The following is a 22,629-nucleotide window of genomic DNA, read 5'->3' as shown; positions in this document are numbered from 1 at the left end:
CTATCTGTAAAAAAAAAAAAAAAAAAAAGTTTATCTTGTTTCTTAGGTACAATACTTGTTACTGCTTTCCTCTATTGGTTCTAATAAAACATAAACAAATTATTCCTGGTTGTAGTAGTGTTTGTAAAACTGTTCTACTGATTTAAGGAACGTAGCCTGGGTTTAACATTCTGATTTTGCCTTAACTATATATAGAGTATATATAAACACACACAGATATATACCAATATTTACACTCAGTTTAGTTTATTTTCTTGGCCTTGTTACATGTACTAAGTTTGTGCCTGTGGTGGGTAAGCCTTGGCTAGCAGCCAGACTCCCACCCGGCTGCTGCCTTGCTCCCCCTCTACAGAGAGACGGGGGAGAAAATGGGGAAATCAGGAATGAGAAAGCTTGTGGCTTGAGATAAAGACAGGAGACAAGTACCGGTTACTGTCGTGGACAAAACAGACTCGACTTTGGGAAATTAGCTTCATTTATTGTCAATTAATATAAATGTTTAATTACTGATTCGTCTAGAGGGAAACAAAGCCTAAGAAAAAAGAACAAACCCTTCGCACTTGGGGAAAGCACCTTCCTCCCCCTTTCCCAGGCTCCTCATACTCCAGGTACCCCCTGTCCCCCCTTTTATGTCACTGCGAGTGACAGTCGGTCCCTTCAGGAGGCGACCAGCGGCACAAGGGGTGTCGTGCTCAGGAGGCGGCAGCTTCTCTCTGCGTCCCCGTCCTCCTCCCTCCCTCTGCTCCAGCGCACTCTGCCACCGCCGCCTTCTTGTTCCTCCTCTTCCTCCTCTCATCACCGCCGTGTTCCCTGTTTCTCACTCTTTTTCGCTCCTCCCTCCGCCCCCACTCCCTCCCTGTGTCGCATTTCTGCCCTTTCTCACGCAAATTTTCCCCGCGGCACCCCCCCCCCCCGCTGGCTGTGGGGCTCAGCCGTGCCCGGTTCTATAGAAAGAAGAACTATAATTACATCTGCACTCGGCCGTTCAACAGTTACGACGGCTCCTTCCCATTCAGGCAAGTTCTGTGAGAAAAATTCACAGGAATTTGTGACCCACGTCTCTGTGCGTAGCTTGTCCCCCTTTTGCCTCCACCGGCTGCGAGGGACCCTTCCACAGGACTTCGAGGTCACTTACATTGCCGTACATTGCAATTTAAACAGAAAAGGCAGAGTACACCGGACTCTTCGCCTTTCCAAACGTTGTGGCCCATCTGCCTTTGCCCTGGTTCTGATAAACCTATGGGTGAGCCATAGTTGAATTAGCTTAAAAGTCATAGAGATCACTGTGTAAACGTGGTATGTTCTTCATTATAATCCCTACTCCCATGTTTCTTTGGCTTCCAGCCGTTCTTGTTTGATGTTTCTATTGTGCTTGAAGGCTAGATTAAATCAAGTCTTTTCTGTACTAAATGACAAAACGAAGGCTTTGCATAGTTGCATCACAATTTTGGTGACAGGACACGTTTTTTCTAAAGGCAGCACTTCAGACCAAGACATAGGTGGAAGAGGAGGTGGGTGCTTTCTTGGCACATCTTCCACTCAGCTGCCAACCTTGTGCAGGTTATGAATGAAATAAAACTAACAAAGGTGAAATTCCAAGTTAAGAATACAGGCTCAGCAGTTAGGCTCTTCAAACAGAAGGAAATTTGATAGGGATGCCATTAAGGGCAAACCGGTGTGAAGTACCACATAGTGTTTTCACAGTTCCCTGTCTGATTACAATCGCACCTTAATGATTTCTCTCCCTTATTGATGTGCCGTGCTCACTGATTTATGCATTAACTCTGAAAACAGAACAATAAATAAATGCTTGGCACGTGTTATTTTTGCACTTCTTACTGGGTATTGGCACCAGGAATACAAATAGCATTGTTTGTATTTCCCTGATGAGTGTGCTGTGGTACTCCCTCCTGTCCTTGCTGACTTTTATAACCATCAATTCCCCCAACTATAGGAGAATTAAGCCTCTTGGGAGAAGCAAACATGTTTTGCTTAGATCTTGGTTTAAAGAAAGGCACAATAATATTACGCTATCCTGTGTCTTTCTTCCCACCGTTTCCTCTTCTCTAGAACAGAGGCTTTTAAGCACTGCCATGGTGCCATGGGATTCATTCTCGGAATTCCTTTGAATTGCAGTTTCATGTCTTAACACCTACCTCACACATAGCTCTTCTTTGTTAGGATGGGGAGTTGTAACAGCCTGTGGATCAAATGAAAGCGCAGCAGCAGCAGTGGCAGGTTTTTATGGATGAAAAGTCTTGAGGTCAAACTCGGATGTGATTTAAGCAAAGAGAAACTTGGGTGTCCTTAGCAGAAGTTCATCTGCTCAAAAGGGCCATCATTTTTACCTCTGAAAGACTCATTGTTTCTACATTCATAGCTAGTCACTGAAGTTACACGTCAGGAAACATTGAAGTTCTGCTAAATAGACAGACAAAAAGATAAATAAACTATAAAGGACAATTTAAATACCACCTTCTGTAGTGAAGTTCAGCCATGCTTTCTACTGCACACAATAATAAGCCCAAGAATATTCACATCGTGCTGATCTTTTACTGTCTGAGCTAAATTTTCTACTATCCAATAAGATGAAAGGCGTTTTCTTACTGGGGTTTTGTCTGTAGTTTTTTTCAGTAATGACACCTGCTAAACTTAGTCATGAGCATCAACAAAAGTAAGAATTACTAAAGGAATGGGTCCCTACTTTGATTTTAGTGAGGTTTTTTTCTTGAGTAAGACTTGCATGATCAACTCTGTATGAAAAGTCTTGAAGGCAGCAGTGAGAAGAAGGATTTTTCAGCCATTCTAATTATTAATAAAAAATATAGAAAGGAAAAAGGATCATTAAAATCCAGTGAATATCATAGTGGCTTTACAATTACAAAGTAAAAGCATGATTTCAGGGGAAAAAAAAGAGTTTTCTGATGTATATTAATGATCTGGTGAGTGTCCCAATCCTTGTTTTTTGTAATTTTAGGAATAGAAAAGACAATCATGCTCTGTTAGGTTATTAAAACACAACTTTGTCTGTGTTAATGCTAATTCCAACTACATTGTGTTCTTTACTTTTCATTACAATTGAGGGGAAAAAGGGGGTTATTATGACTCTTCTACCTTAGTTTATGTTTGTTTAGTTGGTTATTTTTATTCATTTACTTGAAATATCACATTTTCCTTTATTGTTTGGATCTGGGTTACTATCTCAGCTTTTCTGATATGATTTTAGTATAATTTGAAAGCTTTTGCTTGAATATTTTGTTTCTATATCTGTTCAGGGATAGATAGAAAAAGGAAGTAAACAGTATATTGCATATACACATGATTTCAAAGCTGAGATAAAACAACATTTGGGAACAATTGTTTTCTGAAGAGCCAGTTAATAACTAAAGCTTTTCTTTTTTTTTTTTTTTTTAATACTCTAAACATTTAAAGGTGTTCCTTACAAACTGAGAATTATTATTACTCAGGTAAATTGTTTTAGAAACAGAATGTTGGTGATCATATATTTTAAGTCTATCAAATCTTGCATACTGCTGGCTTCAGACAGACTATAAGTGGAATCCTCTTCCTTTTCACTACTTTTATTGAGTTAATTATTCTAGAATATTTTCATTTCATTGTACTGGAAAATTCAAACCTATTTCTATATGTATTTTAAGAATTATTCTCATCTGAGAAGTAGAACAATATCCTTCCTTTCTACCTGTCTCACAACATTAGCATTCATAAACTTAGACTCCCTTATGTGAAATACTACTAATAATGCAATAATAATAATATAAAATAATATTTTATAATAAAATAACCCAATGTATCCTTTCATCATCCCAAATTAGCTTAATCTGATAGAAGATTTCTATAGCGAGGATAAACTCCCTATAGTATATTCAGTATTTCAGTAGAATATAACTCAATCTGCCTTGACATGTATATGTGTATATATGATTTTTGATCTCCTAACCCTTTATACCAAGAAACTATTCAGTCAAGCATAGTGAATGCATACAGAAATTTCCTTCTCACTCCAAAATATCTTCACCACTTTCTCAACAATTTACTTCTGAATGTGCCCCATAGCTCTGTCTTTTTATATTACTTCTGTGTTCAGGAAAATTTAAAGATCATGAGACAAGGGAACAGCCTTCCCGTAAATAAAAAGCAATTGGAAAGAGGAAGACAATTAACTGTTCTCTATTCCATTGGCCCAAAAGTAATGGGCTTAATTTGCAAGGAGGGATATTTAAGTTAGATGTAAAAAAAAAAGCAAGGTTCTATCTATTGGTAAGGGTAATTAAGCTTTGTAATACATTGTCCAGGGAGCTTTTAGAATCCATATCATTGATATTTTATAAAAAATAGGTAAAGCAAATGTGTTAGGAATGCCTTGGCCACAGCTGATTCTGTCCTAGGGCAAAGAATTTGATTATATGATACCTCCAGTTCCTTTCCAGGTCTATTTTCTGTGTTTTGTAACACTGCAAATACTGAGGTAATCATATCCACTTTTCTAAGACAACTCTGGAAAACAATTAGAAGGGATCAATGTACAGGAGGACACATAGCAGTATCAATTACAGCGTCTGGCCTTCAGTTTACTACATGCTGGCATGGATTTGAAAAGAGCCTTAGCCTCCTCATTAGCTCGTTACTACCCTACTGTGTGACAGAGCCATGTGGCTGTGGGGCTGAGACGGTATCAATGACGACAACCAGGGCAAAGAAAAGCCTTTTAGCTGCTTGTTGTCATTTGGGAGAGTTTTCACAAGAAATAATAATCATAAAGTTCTAGCTTGTTTTTTCTTGTCTTTTGTTAATTTTGCCAACCATGCCATTATTCAGTCTCCCTGAGAGGCAAAACTGGTTTGGGTTGGGGTTTTTTTCAGCCCAAGCAGATACATTGGTTAATCAGACAAAGTTTCTAATATTGCAACCTAAATGCTATGAATCCTGGACAGTTTGAGAGCTCATCATTACTTAGGCTGGAATTGCAGCTACTGACAAAAATTATGTCTACAAAGGACTCTCTTTAGTGAGTTATGCTACCATAAATCTTCATATTCTACCACATTCCAGATTTCATCAGGGGATTCCAATTTGAAGCAGTAAATGTGGTTTCAAAATACTCCAAAATTAACTGAAAAGGGCATTTCAGAAGCAGAAGTGCCACAAAGAGCTAGCCCATATAATAAAATAAAGCCCATCGTAGGATTTTATTAACATTATAGTAGACTACACCAGAGAAAAACTGTTAGCATTGCTAACAATATTTCCAGAAGTAGTTTTTCATAGATGATTATAAATAATAACCTTAACAATCAAAACTTTTGGTTATAATCATCCAAATCTATATCAAATAACTCAAGGATGCTTCTAAATGTTGTATATTTTTTAACTGAGCATAATTATTTAGCTAGTAAATAAATATTTATTTCTTGTCTCAGACTTCCAGTGGAATAGCATATGTTTAACTCCAGACTGACAAGTATGCTTCCACATTGTTTTAATTATGAAATTTAAGTTTGTAAGGGTATATTACTTCCAATGGAATATTTTTCAGTCTATGTATAATTTGAGTTCTTTTAGTAAAAACCCCAAGTTCTCAGTCTTAAGGGAAAACTGGACATATCGTTGGATATCCAAAATGGCAATAACAAAAATCATTGGATACTTTTGAAAATGCTGTCTACAATATTTCTGGGACTCACTATTTGTCAGAAAAGCATATTTCTTTGAGTAGGCATGTCCTTATAGTTTTCTTATAGTTCACGCCATATGGGATAACATCCCCTCAGAAAACACTATGCTCAAGACGCTACAGTATCTTTGTAACAAAACTAACAGTTCTGAAGAATCTTTGTACCCTTCTCTTTCCTCACTGGGAAGTGAAGATCCTCCACATTTAGAAGTTTTGCGTATTTTTAAAATAAAAAGAACAAGTTGTAGAAAGAGCTTGTTTTTAAATATACATCAAATTCTACATCTAAATCTACATACCTCTTACCTGTGTACTACTCACATTGATTTGGTTATTCCTTAACTGATCTAGACGGTAGTATTACAAAGTTATTCAAATGGGTTTTTCATAAATAATGACATACAAACATGTAGGCTTCTTGGCAGCAGGAGGGCAATTCATGAGAAAGGTGGGTCATTTGGGGTTTTTTTAAGATATTAACAGACAATGCTTGTACTTTGGTCCTCCTTTTTGCTGTCTTATACATTCCTCTGAGATACACTTTGATTACAGACCCCTCTTTTACTATCCCACAGGCACAAGCAAAATCCACACTCTAGCATTGGGGGTATAGTTTGCCTCTTTTTCTCAGAAAGGAGGCGATTGTTGGGTGGTTCTTGAATAGTTGTTGGTTCCAGTAGTGGGCATCATCCCTACTTCTGTGCAGAAAGTGGCATTCCCTAACACATTTCTCAGGCTTTCAAGCCCCAGCTTCACTCCGCAGAACAGCCACGCATCTGGTTGTGGTGGGTTGACCCTGGCTGGAGGCCAGGTGCCCACCAAAGCTGCTCTGTCACTGCCCTCCTCAGCTGGACAGGGGAGAGAAAATATAATGAAAGGCTCATGGGTCGAGATAAGGACAGGGAGAGATCACTCAACCAATTATCGTCACAGGCAAAACAGACTTGACTTAGGGAAATTACTTTAATTTATTGCCAATCCAGTCAAAGTAGGGTAATGAGAAATAAAACCAAATCTTAAAACACCTTCCACCCACCCCTCCATTCTTCTCAGGCTTCACTTCACTCCCGATTTTCTCCACCTCCCCCCCGCCCCAGCAGTTTCTGTTGTGCAGCAACTTTTTCCTCTTCTTGACTCTGTTCTCCCAGAGGTGCTACCACTGTTGCTGATGGACTCAGCCTTGGCCAGTGGCGGGTCCGTCTTGGAGCCGGCTGGCATTGGCTCTGTCAGACACAGCGAAAGCTTCTAGAAGCTTCTCACAGAAGCCACACTTATAGCCCCCCCACTACAAACACCTTGCCACGCAAACCCAATACACTGGTCTATCGCTTTCCTGCAGGCTGCTGGAGCAGCCGGTCAGGTAGCCGACTTTGGTACTTTGCTTCTCAGCCCATGAGAGCAGCCACCCCACATCAGCAGACGGAGGTGGAAGAATCCAACATCAAATGCTGCTGCAACGAAATGGATGAAGAGCAGGGCAGCTCCCCACACGAAGAGTACAGGGAAGCTCACTGAGAGCAGAGAGAAGGGAGGGTGCCTCAAAATTGAAATCTGACTTTTCTGATTGCTCTACTTACCACAGTCTCATATTTGTGGTCACTACAAAGGCTATTTAGTGCAGGCTTGTGAAACTCCTTTTGCTTCAGATAAGACTAGAAGAATGACCTAGGGTGTCTACGAGAAAACATTCACATTTTAGTTTCCATAGAAAGATTTTTTTACCCTCGTGTTTGCCACATGCATACTGACAAAAAAATTCAACAGCTTTGCCAGCAGAAGTATTTTTCTCTGTAGAGCAGTCTATGCATAGATTTTTTTTTTATGTCTGTATCTTATGGTTATGAAATTTTCAAATATGTAACAATGCTTCAGTGAATCACCCAAAGTTTCAGCCTGTTATTGTTTTACAATGCTGCCATAATGATTCATTACTGTATTGGTGCCTCTGATACAGCAATCCCCTGGAGGAGCTTCCTCACCTTCTGTCGCTCTATCATTTTATTTTTGTAAAGAGACTGATCAGAGCTCAACAATATGAAAAGCCAGTCCAATATTTAGCTTTGTAATTGGTAGCATTCTCACCATGCCCAAGGGTTTCCAGGTTGTTTTGCTTAGAAATGTATTAATTGGTTTCTTAGTTTCTGGTGCACAGTTCAACAGCATCCCATTAATGTAATATTCATACTTCACTTCAAGGTACGCTAAGCATGTTATTTACATATAACACTCTATTTTAAGAGTCACCCTAGAATGCATCTCTTCTGATATTGCCATCCATGGTGTGAATAACAGAATAGAAAGATAAAATTTAAATGAATTAGACAAATAATTTGGAAAAAGTCAGGATTAAACTATTAATGACCTTATTCACAAGGTAAGAAAGACAATGTCATTTTCCTAAATGTTTCAACTAAATGAAATTTAATTCTGAATCATTTATCTGAATTACAGATGAAAATAAAATACTGTAAATGATAAGTATTTCCCACTGCTAAAATAAACACACTGGTAATTATTTTTAACGAGAGTTTTAAATTGTGACAAAAGTTTATTTCTCATCAAAAGAAATTTATCTAATCATATTTTCAAGCTTACATTTTATCATGTACATAGAGCACATTTTAAAACAACCAGGATTTAAAAAAAAAAAAAGGAAGGAGGGAAGAAAAAGAAAAAATCACTTAAGAAAATGATATCATTTGAATATGCAATAAAAACAGATATTAGGATCAAAGTATAAGACATTCAAAATACAGATTCACTTTGTGCACATCAACAGTAATAAACACAGCATAAAATGTACACAAAGTACTTCAGTTATATTTGAGTGCTTCTTTGTTCTTTCAAATAAGTGCTAGTTAATTCTATAGTTATGTTTAAATAACTATTTATATTCTACTCTGCTATTTTTGCTTACTTGGAATTCTTTCAAACTTCACTATGAAATTCCTGGGTTTTCAGTATTGCAGCTGATGTAATCTAGCATAAGCTTATTGAAATTTGTGAGCCACACTTCTCCATCCTCAAAAACTGGGTTTTGGATCCAGATCCACACTAGAGACTCCTGTCCCATTTTGGTTTCTGTGTTCCAGGCTACATGTATGAAGCCTTCTACATAAAATATGTAGTTTATGTGTAAGCGAGGAGTTCCTCTAAGTGAAAAAAATTAGGCAGCATAACCATACTCAGCAACAAAATGGTAGGAAACTAAATATAATAAATATAATAATAAATACATGACTTCCTTTTCTCAGTTCATAAATTCTTTCTTTTTATATTGTTTTCACTGTCAGCTCTACAGATTTAAAACTCACATCCATATAAGAAAATTATACCATTTTGACAAACGTGAATTTTAGTTAACCTCTGCAGCTGATGACAAACAGCCCTGTATGATCATATTTTGAAGTTTAATTGCTTGGATGTACACAGATGGTCTAGTTGTCTGATGCGGTCTTCTTGCACAGTGTAGGTGAAGTAAGAGACCACAGAATGGAAACAAATAAGAAATGAAAAGCACCTGGAATTATTTATCATTTTAGAGGAATGCACTATACTGTGACACTAAATTATTTAATCATGCTTTGTATTTTACTAAATCAACTCTGTTTGGTAATAATGGCAGCTGTAATAATAACAGTAATAACAGTATTCTTAGTAGTAGTAGTTATACTAAAATGCTTAACAGCAGAGGGCTCAGAATTCAGCTGTGCTTGTAGAAATGTACCTCACAAGTAAAACACACAGAGAATCCATTTTCCAGCACCACATTTCTTGAGCATATGGAGAAAGGAGTGGGATAAATGCACTATCATATGAAGCAGATTAAACACGGCACTAACCATGTGATGTTTGCTGCAGGCATTCTGCCTGCAGGTTGTTGATGCAGAGAGAATGCCTTCAGGAGTATTAGACAGGTGTGGTCAGGAACAACTACTACTTCACACTTTTAAAAGGAAGGAGCCTAGGTATCCATTACACAGGCTTCAGACTATAAAAAGGGCAAAAGAGCAGCTTGCACCAGTTAACAACTATCTAAAACCACAACACATTTCTGTGAAAATATGTTTCCTAATGACTCATGGTTAAAGATTAGTGTTAATTAAAATAAAGTTCAAATTAACTTAGAGGTTTCTTCAGGCTTAATACTACAGCTCTCTGAGATGCTCCAAAATGAACTCGCAAAACTAAATCAAACGTGTGGCAAGTAAGAGGGTTTGAAGGATGCCAATACCTATTTTACATCAAAAAATGCAAAATCGTGTCTCATTTGGAAGACATCAAAATGCTCCCAGAACTACTCCACTGCTAAGCCCCCTCCTCCCCTGCCCACCCCCCTCCCCCATGCCGGAATATCAGGAGGTTCAAACTGCATAAGAATTTATCCTACTTTAACTTAAGTGGTCCTGGAATTTATCCTGTGGCTGGCATTAGGTCCCATCAGTGTCCTGTGTGGGCACCCAGCGAGCAGGAATCTCTAAGTCTCAGCTCACTAAAAAGCCAGAGTCATAAATCTGGAAACTGAGGTCCAGGTTTTGGGACTTTAAGTCAGCCAAGAAGGCAAAAACCTCAGAGCTGCAAAAGGGAGAGACAGGGATGGAGCTGGTTTCTCAGCCCAGCTAAGCAGAGTTTACAAATTAGAATTGCTTTCTTTTTGTCAGAATTTCACTGAAATTGATGTTTTTCATAGATTTCTGCAATTCTAACTTATTGTCACTTCTGGTGAAAACAAACAAACGAAAAAGGTCTGCTAGAAACTTCTGAAAGTATCTCCACCTTACTTAAAAAGATTTCCATCAAAGTGCTCTTAGATAATAAAATTTATAGCTGAATCTCTATAATTGGTAGTCTAGACTTCCTCTTTCTAAGTGAATGAAATGCCATGATTTGAAGCCGTTTGATATGGTGAAATGCATTTGGGAAGTAATTTTGTAAATCATACAAAATTTCACGTTCTTGCACAATAATATAAAGCTGCTACAGAAGATGTGACCATGGGTCACACAGTCAAGCACTTCTTACCTCTGCAGTGGACTGTGTCCTATGTAATAATGCCTAGCATTTGCAAAGTATTTTATACATTCAAAGCTCTCTGCAAACAATAACTAATTAGCCACAAATTTTGAGCAGTTCATTTGTTGCATCTATACAAGCTTGGAACAAGTTCAAATTTGTTTTGTTAACACTGCAGAACAGTTATAAAGCACCCCAGAATATTTAGCACAGGTAAATGATTCCAGTATTGAGAATAAAGCTTGTTACAGAAAAAGATGACAAAAAAACTGAATATGTAGACCTTGGCCTTTTTCCCCCTCAAGGCTTTTTTTTTGGCGGGGGGGGGGGGGGGGGAATTTCAACTCAGAATGAAGTATCTAATACCCAGAACTCAAATAACTGAGAAGCTTGTCTTAAGAGTTGCAGTGAGAGAAGAGATTAAGCTCTTACTCTAGTTCAAATGAAGCAGGAAGCTGAATGCCAGTCACTGGGATGAGAAAGGAGTGAGCTTCTCTGTAAGCTACTAGCTGCTCCAGGATGTAAGCACTCTTATTTTCTATAAGTAAAATTATGAAAGCAGTATCTTTATTATACTATGAAACAGGGATATTGCTGAGGTCCTGAGAAGTTATGCAGAGGAAGAAAACAGTCAGCCCAATACTATTCAAAATTAGTGAAAGAACTTCTGTTTCGTACATTCTACTTACAGTTGCTTAAGATTCTTGTGTTTCTTTAGTACTCCTCTGCATGAATATAGTAATAAAATTATAAAAAGTTACATCATATAATGCTTAATATCCAGAGGCTACCAGCATGCTTTCCAACCCGATATATGAAACCCCTACTGCATCTTACAGAGATTACTTCACACATCCTTGAAATACAGCCACATTAGGTTAAACTCAGCACCTGTTTAACAATGCACAGAAAACCTCACGTAATGTTTTACTACAAGAAAGAGAAATGCAGTGTCCAAATAAAATGCAGCGGGATTTACTGGCACAGCATAATTACTTGTGTTGGAATTTGTCCAGGACACTGGGGTTAATGCTCCTACTGTTACGGAAAATCCCACTAGCTGTTTAATGGCTTCAGACGGTAGAGGCTGGAACATGATTTGATGTCTGATATAAAGTAGGTGATGAGAATCTTTGAAAGGTCTTTGTGTTTGAGTCTGCTCTCACTCTAGTTTGAGGGTAGCATAGCACTCTACTGTTCTGTGTAGTTACCAACGATCTATACTAGCAAGAAAAAAGAAATGTTAGGCCTTCAGAAAGCTTTGTGATCCCCTAAAGGCTGTAAGGTTTTTTTCTTGGTATTAGGCACACATAATATTGAAAGTATAGGCCACGATTAAAGGTCATGACTCAAAGAACCACTATCAGCATATGATGTAAAATCATCAGAGAGGCCAGGAAGCAAGCAAGCCATTCAGGACTGTATTTCTAATATAGTCACAGTTCCTGTATTATTCAGAGCTGAAGTGATAGCTCTGTAAATAGGATCTCTCTACTTAAGATACAATCCTAAAATCTTGTTAGGGAAGAACCTCATTATATACTGGAAAGAAGAGCTGGTAAGCAACATATGAAAAATATATTAATGTGCAGTGAGAACCTTTCCTCTATCTATGAGAGATCTCACAAGTACCTAGGTCCAGACAAAAAAAATACTCTCTCTGATGTTTCTGCTGTAGTGGTTTATATAATCAGAAAACAAATATATTAATGTAGATTATTTTGGAGGAATTAATCTGCTTTAAGTCTTGAAAATGGATTGTATGTTAATATTGTTGTATCATGGAATGTAATTTATTTTATAAAAAGGCAGCTTCCACTGAATGGAGGAACTGACAGTACAAAAGCTCATATGTCAATACACAGGTATGTTTTACCAGGTGTTTGAGCAGAAGTAGCTGTAAGATTTCCATGTGCATGTGTGTGCATGAGAAGTTTTTTCTGGGATTGGAAAGGATTATTCATTGATTTCACAAGGCATGTAAATATCTCAACATGTTCTAACCTTTCTGTTACTGTTAAAATAAACACAGACTTTGACAGACCATAGCAACTTCAAAAATCAATTCTTACTAAATTTTTCACCTAAGTCCTGGCATATAGACTTTATTTTAAATGATTCTTACCTAGCTCATCATTGCCTCTACCTAAGCTATTCCAAAGCATCTAATCTAATTGTGTTGTTCCAACTCCTACTATTTCCAAAGTAAAGAAATAGAAACCCACTGCTTGTTTTGCATCAAGGTTACATAGGTGGAACTGTCCTCTATTTTCTACTGTAAGGAAAGAGCCAGGCAGCTAGTTTAGGAGAGATGAAATGTTCCAAAAATTTGGGTGTCACAATCTCTGCATTGCAACAAGTGCCCCTGGAAATTAAAAAGTGTCCTTGAAATCTACCTTAAATCTCATTGAATGATAATGTGGTAGGTTGACCCTGACTGATCACCAGGTGCCCACCAAAGCCACTCCATCACTCCCCCCCCCTCAGCTGGACAGGGGAGAGAAAATACAATGAAAGGCTCGTAGGTCAAGATAAGAACAGGGAGAGATCACTCAACCAATTACCATCACAGGCAAAACAGACTTGACTTAGGGAAATTAATTTAATTTATTGCCAATCCAGTCAAAGTAGGGTAATGAGAAATAAAACCAAATCTTAAAACACCTTCCACCTGCCTCTCCGTTCTTCTCAGACTTAACTTCACTGCTGATTTTCTCCACCTCCCCCCCGCCCCAGCAGCGCAAGGGGACGGGGAATGGGGGTTGGGGTCAGTTCCTCACACGTTGTCTCTGCCGCTCCTTCCTCCTCAGAGGGAGGACTCCTCACTCTTCCACTACTCCCACGTGGGGTCCCTCCCATGGGAGACTGTCCTTCACAAACTTCTCCAACATGGGTCCTTCCCATGGGCTGCAGTTCTTCATGAACTGGTCCAGCGTGGGTCCCTTCCCCAGGCTGCAGTCCTTCAGGTACAGACTGCTCCAGCATGGGTCTCCCGCGGGGTCACAAGTCCTGCCAGAAAATCTGCTCCAGCATGGGCTTCCCCATGGAATCACGGCTATCTTCAGGCACATCCCCCTGCTCTGGCATGGGCTCCTCTCTCTCTGGGCTGCAGGTGGAGATCTGCTCCCCTGTGGACCTCCCTGGGCTGCAGGGGAACAGCCTGCCTCACCGTGGTCTTCATCACCACGGGCTGCAGGGGAATCTCTGCTCCGGCGCCTGGAGCACCTCCTGCCCTCCTTCTGCACTGACCTGGGGGGCTGCGGGGCTGGTGATCTCACAGCTTCTCACTCCTCTCTCCGGCTGCCGTTTCTGTGCCCCAGCAACTTTTTTCCCTTCTTGAATATGTTAACCCAGAGGTGCTGCCACTGTCACTGATGGGCTCAGCCTTGGCCAGCAGCGGGTCCATCTTGGTGCTGGCTGGAATTGGCTCTGTCAGACATGGGGGAAGCTTCCAGCAGCTTTTCACAGAAGCCACCCCTGTAGGCCCCCAGCTACCAAAACCTTGCCATGCAAATCCAATGCACCTCCACTGCTTCTTGGTCTCTACTGCTCCTCTGTACTGTAGTGGGTTCCTCTACAGGCTACAGTCCCCTCAGAGGCGTCCCTGCTCTGGCATGGGTCATCCGTAGCTGCAGACTGTCAGGGTGTCCCTGTTGCAGCATAAGTCACCCATGACTGCAGTCCTCTCAGAAGCATTTGTACTCATGGCATGGAGCTGCTTCTTCCAGGAGTGTGTCTCCAGCTGTGTCCTCAACAGTGTGCTTTTCCACGTGTCCTCTGCTTCCTCCTCCATTTTCTCCAAAACTGCACCTTTTCACCATTCTCCTCTGGTGTCCTCTTTTGTTTGACTGACCGCGTCTCCTCACTTCTTTGCTTTTGTGTTTCCTTTCATATGTTCCCACATATCTCCCCAGGTGAGTCCACATCTCCTGCTCCTTGCAGCTTCCATCCTTTCTTAATTATGTCTGAGGAGCAGTGCTGTGTGTTCCCCTCACCAGCTGCAGTTTTGAGACACAGTGGGGTGTTTCCAACCACTGCTGAGCCAAGACCTCATGGCCTCCTCCCACACAGGTGATGGTCTGAAGGGCAAGAGCAGAGAGAGCTCATGGTCTCATTTCTGAGAAGGGCTAACAGGCACAAAGGTGACAGGAAGGAGCAGTGCTCCTGTCCATTCAAAACTCGGGAAGCATAGGAATACAGAGATGTAAAATGCCAAGATCCAAATACAGCAATGTGTGAGAGCAGCACAGGCTGATCTTCACCGGAGCTGCATGACATCTTCCAATTATTATTGCTTATGAGAAGAAACAGATACAGATAAACAGATAGTACTTGATTTAATTTTTATGAAAGGAAGAGTATGAAAATAGATGCCATTAAGATCATAAATCACATTACGAAGCAGATACACATAAAGAAGTTATACACACTGTGTAATGAAACCCATTTATTAAAGCATGAAATACTTATATTTTACAGAGAAAGCGCAACACATATTTTAAAAGGCATGCTAAAATACATCTCTCCATTATATAACAGATCCACCAAGTGGACAATTCTGAGATAAAATATGCTGTTAGGCTCAAAGCGTATTATATTAAAAATTAATAGAAATATACCACTTTATATTTTTCATATAAAAACTGGCAATACTAGAAATTAGGAAATTCATTCAATTTCATTGCTTAGGCTTAGCCTTCTTACATCTATCATAACCTCAGCTTATGGGTCAGCAGTACTTGTTTTGTTATGGCTAACAATAGCACAGTTTTAATTCTTCTGTTACATCTCAGCTACAAGATGCACTCCAGTTTGTGCTGGAAGGTAGCTTGTATTTTGGAGGGAAGAAGTTGAATAGTTACGTGGAAAATATAAATTAGTAAGGAAGTTACATAAAGTGAAATACTGCAAAGTAACAGCCCTATTGTTATTTACTGTTATTTATTGTTGTAACTAATGCAGGGAAAAAAAAGGTATTTAGACTTCCTATGTTTATTACACGCAAACGTGCTTTTGAAACAGAGGTTTCACATATGTTATTTCCTCAACTGTGTCTCAACATTGTCTGGGAGAGTGTTATCTGGCCTGAGGCAAAGCCACACCAGGGGTTGAGTTAACAAAAGAAATGGACAATCATGGGCAAGAGCTCAATCTCATGCCCCTGTTTATTAACTAGTATAAAGGTAGCAATAGACTTTATGGCCAAAAAACCTGTTATGATAATCCAGCCTGTCATTGTGCTTTATGCTGGCCTTTAGGTAACAAGCAATTAATTAATTCTCTATTTTTTCTACTAGTCTATTACATATTTGTTACAAAAGCATTGAGACCTGAAAAAAAAAAAAAAAAAAAATCAAGTCAATCTTTATTCAGGTTCTTTCCCGTACCTGACAGGACCATAAAACCTTGAGTGTTGAATGCTTTATTGTTTTTGCTCTTAAAATGTGCCTGATTTCAGGTTTAATTTTTTTCTAGATTCATTTTGCATACCTTGTATCTTGCTATTGCTCATATATCCTGCATTGAAAAGTCCTCTTTCAGGTGCATTCTCCTCTTTACATATTTTTAGATAGGTTATGGTTCTTTCATCTTCTCTCCTAAATGCCCAAGCAGACTGCAGGTGAAATCCAACTCTAGACTCAAGTCGTTTACATTTAGCTATCTGTAACGTAGTTATCTACGTGTTAACTAGGTAGATGTCTAAGCTTTCATTACAGTCCATGGAGATCTAATCAACACAGTCAAAGGCTCCTAGTAAAGCCTTCAGGCAGATGTGTCTGCTTTAGAATGACCTAAATGTCTCTCTGCATGCTATATTGATTAAAGTCACAGTCCAATTGCACAACTAGAAGTATTTTGTGCCATTTTAGGCACCCTAGAGCATCCGAGATATCCACGCTGGACTGGTAAATGTGACACAGGACATGCAGGAGAGACCTGAACACCTAGAGTGATACCTACTGGACAAGCATCTCAAATGCACCAGACACCTAGGTAATTCAGTCAAGCCGAAGATACATACTGAATATAATGGAAGCTTAATCATTTAGGCCACTTATAGATATCTACACTACAGACACCTCAATGTACATGTCTGTATCCAATGCAGCCCAACTTGCATGGGCTAGATCCAAACTTTTGTGAAAATATGTCTCGGTTCTTGTACCACTTTTGCAAATCATCCCCAAACTCAAGCAAGTTTTAAAGTGAAAAACTGACTGTGATATTCCAACAGGGATCTTATTAACGTTGAATACACATGTAACATCACTGTTTTGTTCCTGCTTAACAAAATTCTGTTAACACTTCTATGGATGGGTTTAGCCCTTTATTGTTGATGCATCACATTTTGTGTGGCTGGCCTTTCATTATGATCCTCTAAATCCTTTTTTGGAATTATGTCTTTTCACTGTCCGTTTTGGCTATATTGGAATGAAAAGCAGTTGCAGAAGGTAAACCTGATTTTTTTTTTTTTTTTACCAAAGTTTTGTGACACTCTTCTTCACATACCGAGAGGAAGAATCTCCAATAAACTAAGAATTAAAACTTGTCTAGTGTTTAGAGTCTAATGAACCTTCTGCTTCCAAGATCTTTACCAACTGGGATAACCTGCATTAGGAATTACTCTAGCACATAACATTTTACAAACTCTTAATACTTTTAGGATCTTTCTTTAAAACACATTACCACTAGAGATTTTTGCATCAAAAAATGAACTAGGAAGAAAACTTGCAGAACATCAGACGCTCAAAGAAAGCAGAAATAGAGGTTATGTCAGATAGATTTAAATACATGTATATATTCTAATAGTAGTTTAATTCCTCCAGAAAACAATTCTACCACACAAGAGCATGCTAACAGATTTTGCTCTTTTGAGCTTAAGGGTAAACCTCACTGTTTCAGTAGATTTCAACAGAAGGGCAAGTTATTTATATGAGGAAAAAGACAGTCAATAAAATACAGCTGTAAAGCATCTTGTAAGAATGGAAGGTAATTTAAAAATCAATGAATTGTTCAGCTTCCAATGAATAGAAATAAAATGTTCCTTTTTCATTGGTGCCTTTGTAGAACTCTCTTGCCACATTATAAATGTAACATGCAAAAAACCCTTTCTGCAAATCCATCTTTGCCTTTTGTTGCAACCATTACATGTCTAAGTACTGCCATCAGTCTAGAAGGACCATAAGACAACCTATCAGCTGCCTTGATGCCTGGAAACGTATGTCCCTACTAGAACATGAAATAAACATTTCAGCTATCATTATTGATCTTCAATCTGGGTTGAGCACAACCTGATGGCTTCAGTTTTGCTGGTTTTGAGTTAAAAATATTGTAGCAGACAAAAAAGGAAGGAAGCTAATGTGTTGCAGCCTACAACTGCAGAACAAATGCATGCTTCTCAGAAAACACAGATAAGAAACTTGTCAGTAAGGGCGCGATACTTCTGGTCATTTGCCAGACTTTGAGAACCAGAGTTCCTGAATGTGCCAAAATATTTTTCAATAAAAATTTCAGAGAAAAGACTATATTCCAGTAGCATTAAATTTTTTAAAAAATATGATAGAGTACTTAAATCGCTGGTTCATTAGATGTTAGCCTTTAATTTCAGAGGCTGTAAATCACCTCTTTTCAGACAGTGCCAGCAAGGTTTTATGTATCACGTAATCCCATTTAAAGTCTGCAGTGAGGAGCTAATTGAGAGTTAAGTGATGTGTCATCCCTGTGCAGGCCATCTGCACAGGCTGAATTGCATTCAGAGGCAGCCTATGAGAAACTACAGAGTACCCAGTTGCTGCCTGTTGGAAAAATAAGGTACAAATTTATCTCCGTCTCAATTAATGTGGTAAGATGAATTACAGGCACTTACAAGATAGCCCAGACTTCTGTATTTCTATATTGGTTGATCAAGTTCAGATCAGAACCTGTTTTCACCATCTCCAGAGAAGCTCTCATTTGGCTGATTTCAGCTTTGTAATTCACGGTGCTGTAAGGAACCCAGTGACTGGACCAGAGTCCTTACCCTCTGTGTTTTGTAGACACAGAAACAAATACAGCCAGGTTCCTTGGGGTTTTCAATACATTACATAAAGAACCCTCATCCTTCCAACCCTCCCCCTGCCCCCAAATCTATCTTTCTAAAGCTACTATAGCCAAAGTGAGAGCAACAGTGGCAAAGAAGGAGAGGGAAAATTGAATTATGAAGCACTGTAAAATTATGGTCAGATTAACTGAATTTTCAGGTAACGTAGGACCATAGTAGTTTCTGGGCAACAAAAGGAATACAATCTCTTTTTGAATCCACAGGAGTCTTCCTCTGATACATACATACATACAGACATACATACCTGTCGTGGTTTCAGCCCAGCCGGTAACAAAGCACCGGGCCCCGGTGGGATGAGGAGAAAATATGAAGAAACGCTCGCGGGTCGAGACAAGGACAGGGAGGGATCACTCACTGCTTACGGTCACGGGCAAAAGACAGGTTCAACTTGGGGAAGAAGCAAAATCAATTTAATTTGCCACCAATCAAATCAAAACAAGGATAAGGAGAAGTAAACCCCAACCTGAGAACAGCTCCCCCCCCCCGCCTTCCGCCTTCCCGCCTCAGCCCCACTCCCGGTTCTCTCTCCCTGGGGAACAGGGGACGGGGACGGGGGCTGGGGTCGGCTCCTCACCCCTTGTCTCTGCCGCTCCTTCCTCCTCAGGGGGAGGAGGACTCCGCGCTCGGCCCCTGCTCCGCCGTGGGGTCCGTCCCTCCCGCGGGAGGCAGCCCTTCCCCAACTTCTCCAGCGTGGGTCCTTCCCGCGGGCTGCAGTTCCTCACAGACTCCTCCAGCGCGGCTCCCTTCCACAGGCAGGGTGCAGTCCTTCCGTCACAGACTGCTCCAGCGCGGGAGCCGCCGCCATTTTGGGGGACATCCGCTCCCCCGCTCCCCTCCACGGGCTGGGGGGCACAGCCTGCCGCCTCCCCGCGGGCTGCGGGGGCATCCCCTCCTCCTTCACGGACCGCGGTACCCGCACAGGTATTCCTCTCACATTCCAATCCCACTACTCGCTGCAGGTTCCCCTTCCTAAACCCGTTCTCCCACAGGTGTTACCGCCATCGCTGAGGGGCTCGGCCTGGGCCAGCGGCGGGTCCGGCTTGGAGCCGGGGAAGCTTCCAGCAGCTCCTCACAGGAGCTACCTCCACAGCCCCCTCCCCCCAGAAAAACCCACACCACACAAACCCGTAACAATACCGTATTTTTATAATCTTTTGCCCATCTAAAGACATCTATTTTATATCTTAAGTAAATAAGCATTCAGTCCAGTCTATACTTTGGACAGTAAAGGATAGCTCGGATCTTAGTCTCTTTCTCTTCTTCTTCCTAACTACACTGGAATGCCTAAAAAGAGGCTAAATAGCCTGTGGGTGGCTTCTCATCTTGACTTGGAATATTAAAGTGAGCGGCTTGCTCTGGTGATCAGAGTCATGACTAACTATGCAGGCATTGCTGGAAACAGAAAGATTAATTGGATAAGCATTCTATATTTGCATAGAGACTGAGCGATAAAATTAGTCATTATCAAGCGAGAGAAATCTTTTCTGTAAGAGGATGTATATGAAAATTTAGCCAATGGCATTGTACTTTTTCTGGTTATATATGTATGTATTTATAGAAAGGGACAGATGAAGAACATGGTCAAATAAACAAGCAACAAAACATGACAACAGTGGAGTTGCATTGACTGATAACAGACTGTGGGTGTGTGAACAAATGCCTGCAGCACACCCAAGGCATGTATTAATCACATCTACTATACATTCTGCATTGCGGGGTTATGATTTTAAAATATGCCTGGAAAAGTAAATCTATTGAAGGTTAAAGTGATTTTAAACACTTGATTATGGCAGGTGAGATTCCTATGGAGTATGTTTGCCTTTTTATTATTATTAGAAATAACTTTTTGCCTTTGCGTTTTTTCAGGTCATTTGCAAGCTGACTAATTTCAACAAACCTTTCCCTACCTGAAAGTAGAAGGGGTTGTCAAACTGCAAGAGAGATGGCCAGATCCTAAGATGAAGGGTAAGAGCTTGTGAAAACCCCCTTGTGCCTAATATCATCTTATCCTTTGAGGTAAAGGTAGGCATGTACGTGGAGCTCAGAAAGGGCTTCTGGGTTAGGGATGTTTTTTACTTTGATGCCTTCAAAGATTTTTTTAATGTATTCCTTCCCCTCGCAGCAAAAGTGCAAGAAATTCAAATATGGGCTGAATTCTGGGAGATTGTATAAAAATAACAAACCCTAAATTGTTAGCTATATCAGTTGAGAATATTTCATCTCACACTAGACTAAATAGCTGTATGGTAAAAGGGAATGAGGGATGGGGAAGCCATCCTTCTTCTTAAGCAAATACACAGTTTCCTATCTCCATCCTGATCTATGTTTGTTACTGGACATACTAAAGAAGTAGATTATTGAACCCTCCAAGTAGTTGGCAGATTGTTTCCTTTCAGATAATAATGCTTCTTGAAATGAGAAAAAAAATAAGAGGATGACAGCTAATGATAAATTCACACTTAACACCGTTTGGTTTTTTTTCAGCTGAACATATTGCACCTTTCTTAGCTCCATAAAAGGGTGATTTCCTTTTACTTACTTGTGCAGTGAATCAGATCATGTTAAATAGCAGATCTAAAAACACTTCCATCAACAAACTGGGTACACAAATAAGGTTCAAACAGGTTTTTCATAGTGGGAAGGAATTACAAACTGTGTGCCGGAAAGCTGCAATAAATTTCTCTACTAAAACAAAGCAACTTTTTTTCTGAAAAATGAAACTTCTCTCTCTTAAATTGAGTTGGTAACAGGATAATAGCTAGGCTGGAGAATCTCGTCCATGGAGGAGAATGACAATCTGAGGCATTGAATTTAGAATTTTCCTGAGGTATGACAGCAATACTACCAAACTGAGATGTTTAGGGATCTCAGACAAAAATATTTCATTCTTAGGTTTCATTTCTGTTGTTCCTGAAATGAAGGTTCTTTCTTCTTTTATGAAATATTTAATCAAAAGCTCACATTTCCATCAAAAAACAATTCTGAGTGAACATTTTCAAAAGGTCCAGTTCTTTTTCCAAGTCAAAATTGTCTCTGTGCTAAAATGCATGGAAGGACTTCCTGAGGTTTTGAGGTCTTGAGGTTTAACAGCATTTATAGAGGAATATCCCTGTTAGTTGTTACTTATTATTCCAGATACACCCACAGGGAAAATGTGAAGGACATTTACTGTCATCAAATAGTGTCTACTCAGCTGATGCTTCTAAAAAAATTGAGAGATATAGAAAACATAACAAACTAGGCATTTATATTCAGTACCCTCACAGCGATCAAAACCAGATAAGAGGATGATGAGGAATTGGCTCCAGAAAATGTGCACAAGAATCATAGCAGGACCAAGCTTGCATATTTAGATTTTTCTGTCATAGCCATTTTTGCTTCATCTGTCACTAAAACCAAGACAACTTTCCAAGTCTTCTTTAGCTATGTATTCGTGTTCACTACCAAATATTAATAACCACAACAATATAATAATCTGGGGGTTTTTTTGTGCTAGAATTTTGAAATTCAACTGAAGTCAGAACTCCCTTTTTTAGGAGTTGTGTATGTATATATCAGAACAAGCAGGCAGAAGAAGAGAAAGGAAGTAGCTTCCACTAGCTAGCAGAGTAGCAGAGACCTTGGAAAATAATTTTAATCTCCTGACACTTCGTTATATGGATGTCTCAAAGCCATGCTATAGTGTGAGTTCACTTAAATTTCAGATGAATGGGCCATCAACCAGACATTTGTATGCTCTGAATTTACAGAAATACATTCTAGAGAGAGAAATAAAAATTTAGCTTATATTCTCTGCTTGTTGCATAGATGCATTTACTAT

At 39.6% G+C, this 22,629-nt stretch overlaps 1 long non-coding RNA gene across 2 annotated transcripts; it reads right to left on the bottom strand.

The window, feature by feature from the left end:
* Window positions 1-276: 276 nt before the first annotated feature.
* Window positions 277-10,969, bottom strand: LOC138689524 (uncharacterized). Of its 2 annotated transcripts, XR_011328352.1 has the most exons (5): window positions 9,538-10,966; window positions 8,613-8,847; window positions 7,273-7,369; window positions 2,157-2,421; window positions 277-1,237 (listed from the first exon to the last, which is right to left on the bottom strand). It is a non-coding gene; the product is annotated as an uncharacterized lncRNA (long non-coding RNA). The 2 variants fall into 2 exon arrangements; XR_011328351.1 differs by having other exon boundaries at window positions 8,613-10,969.
* Between the last annotated feature and the right edge of the window lie 11,660 nt (window positions 10,970-22,629).

Source organism: Haliaeetus albicilla, chromosome 17, assembly GCF_947461875.1.
Source record: "Haliaeetus albicilla chromosome 17, bHalAlb1.1, whole genome shotgun sequence".
Lineage (NCBI taxonomy): Eukaryota > Metazoa > Chordata > Aves > Accipitriformes > Accipitridae > Haliaeetus > Haliaeetus albicilla.
This window is presented reverse-complemented; position numbering and strand designations above follow the sequence as displayed.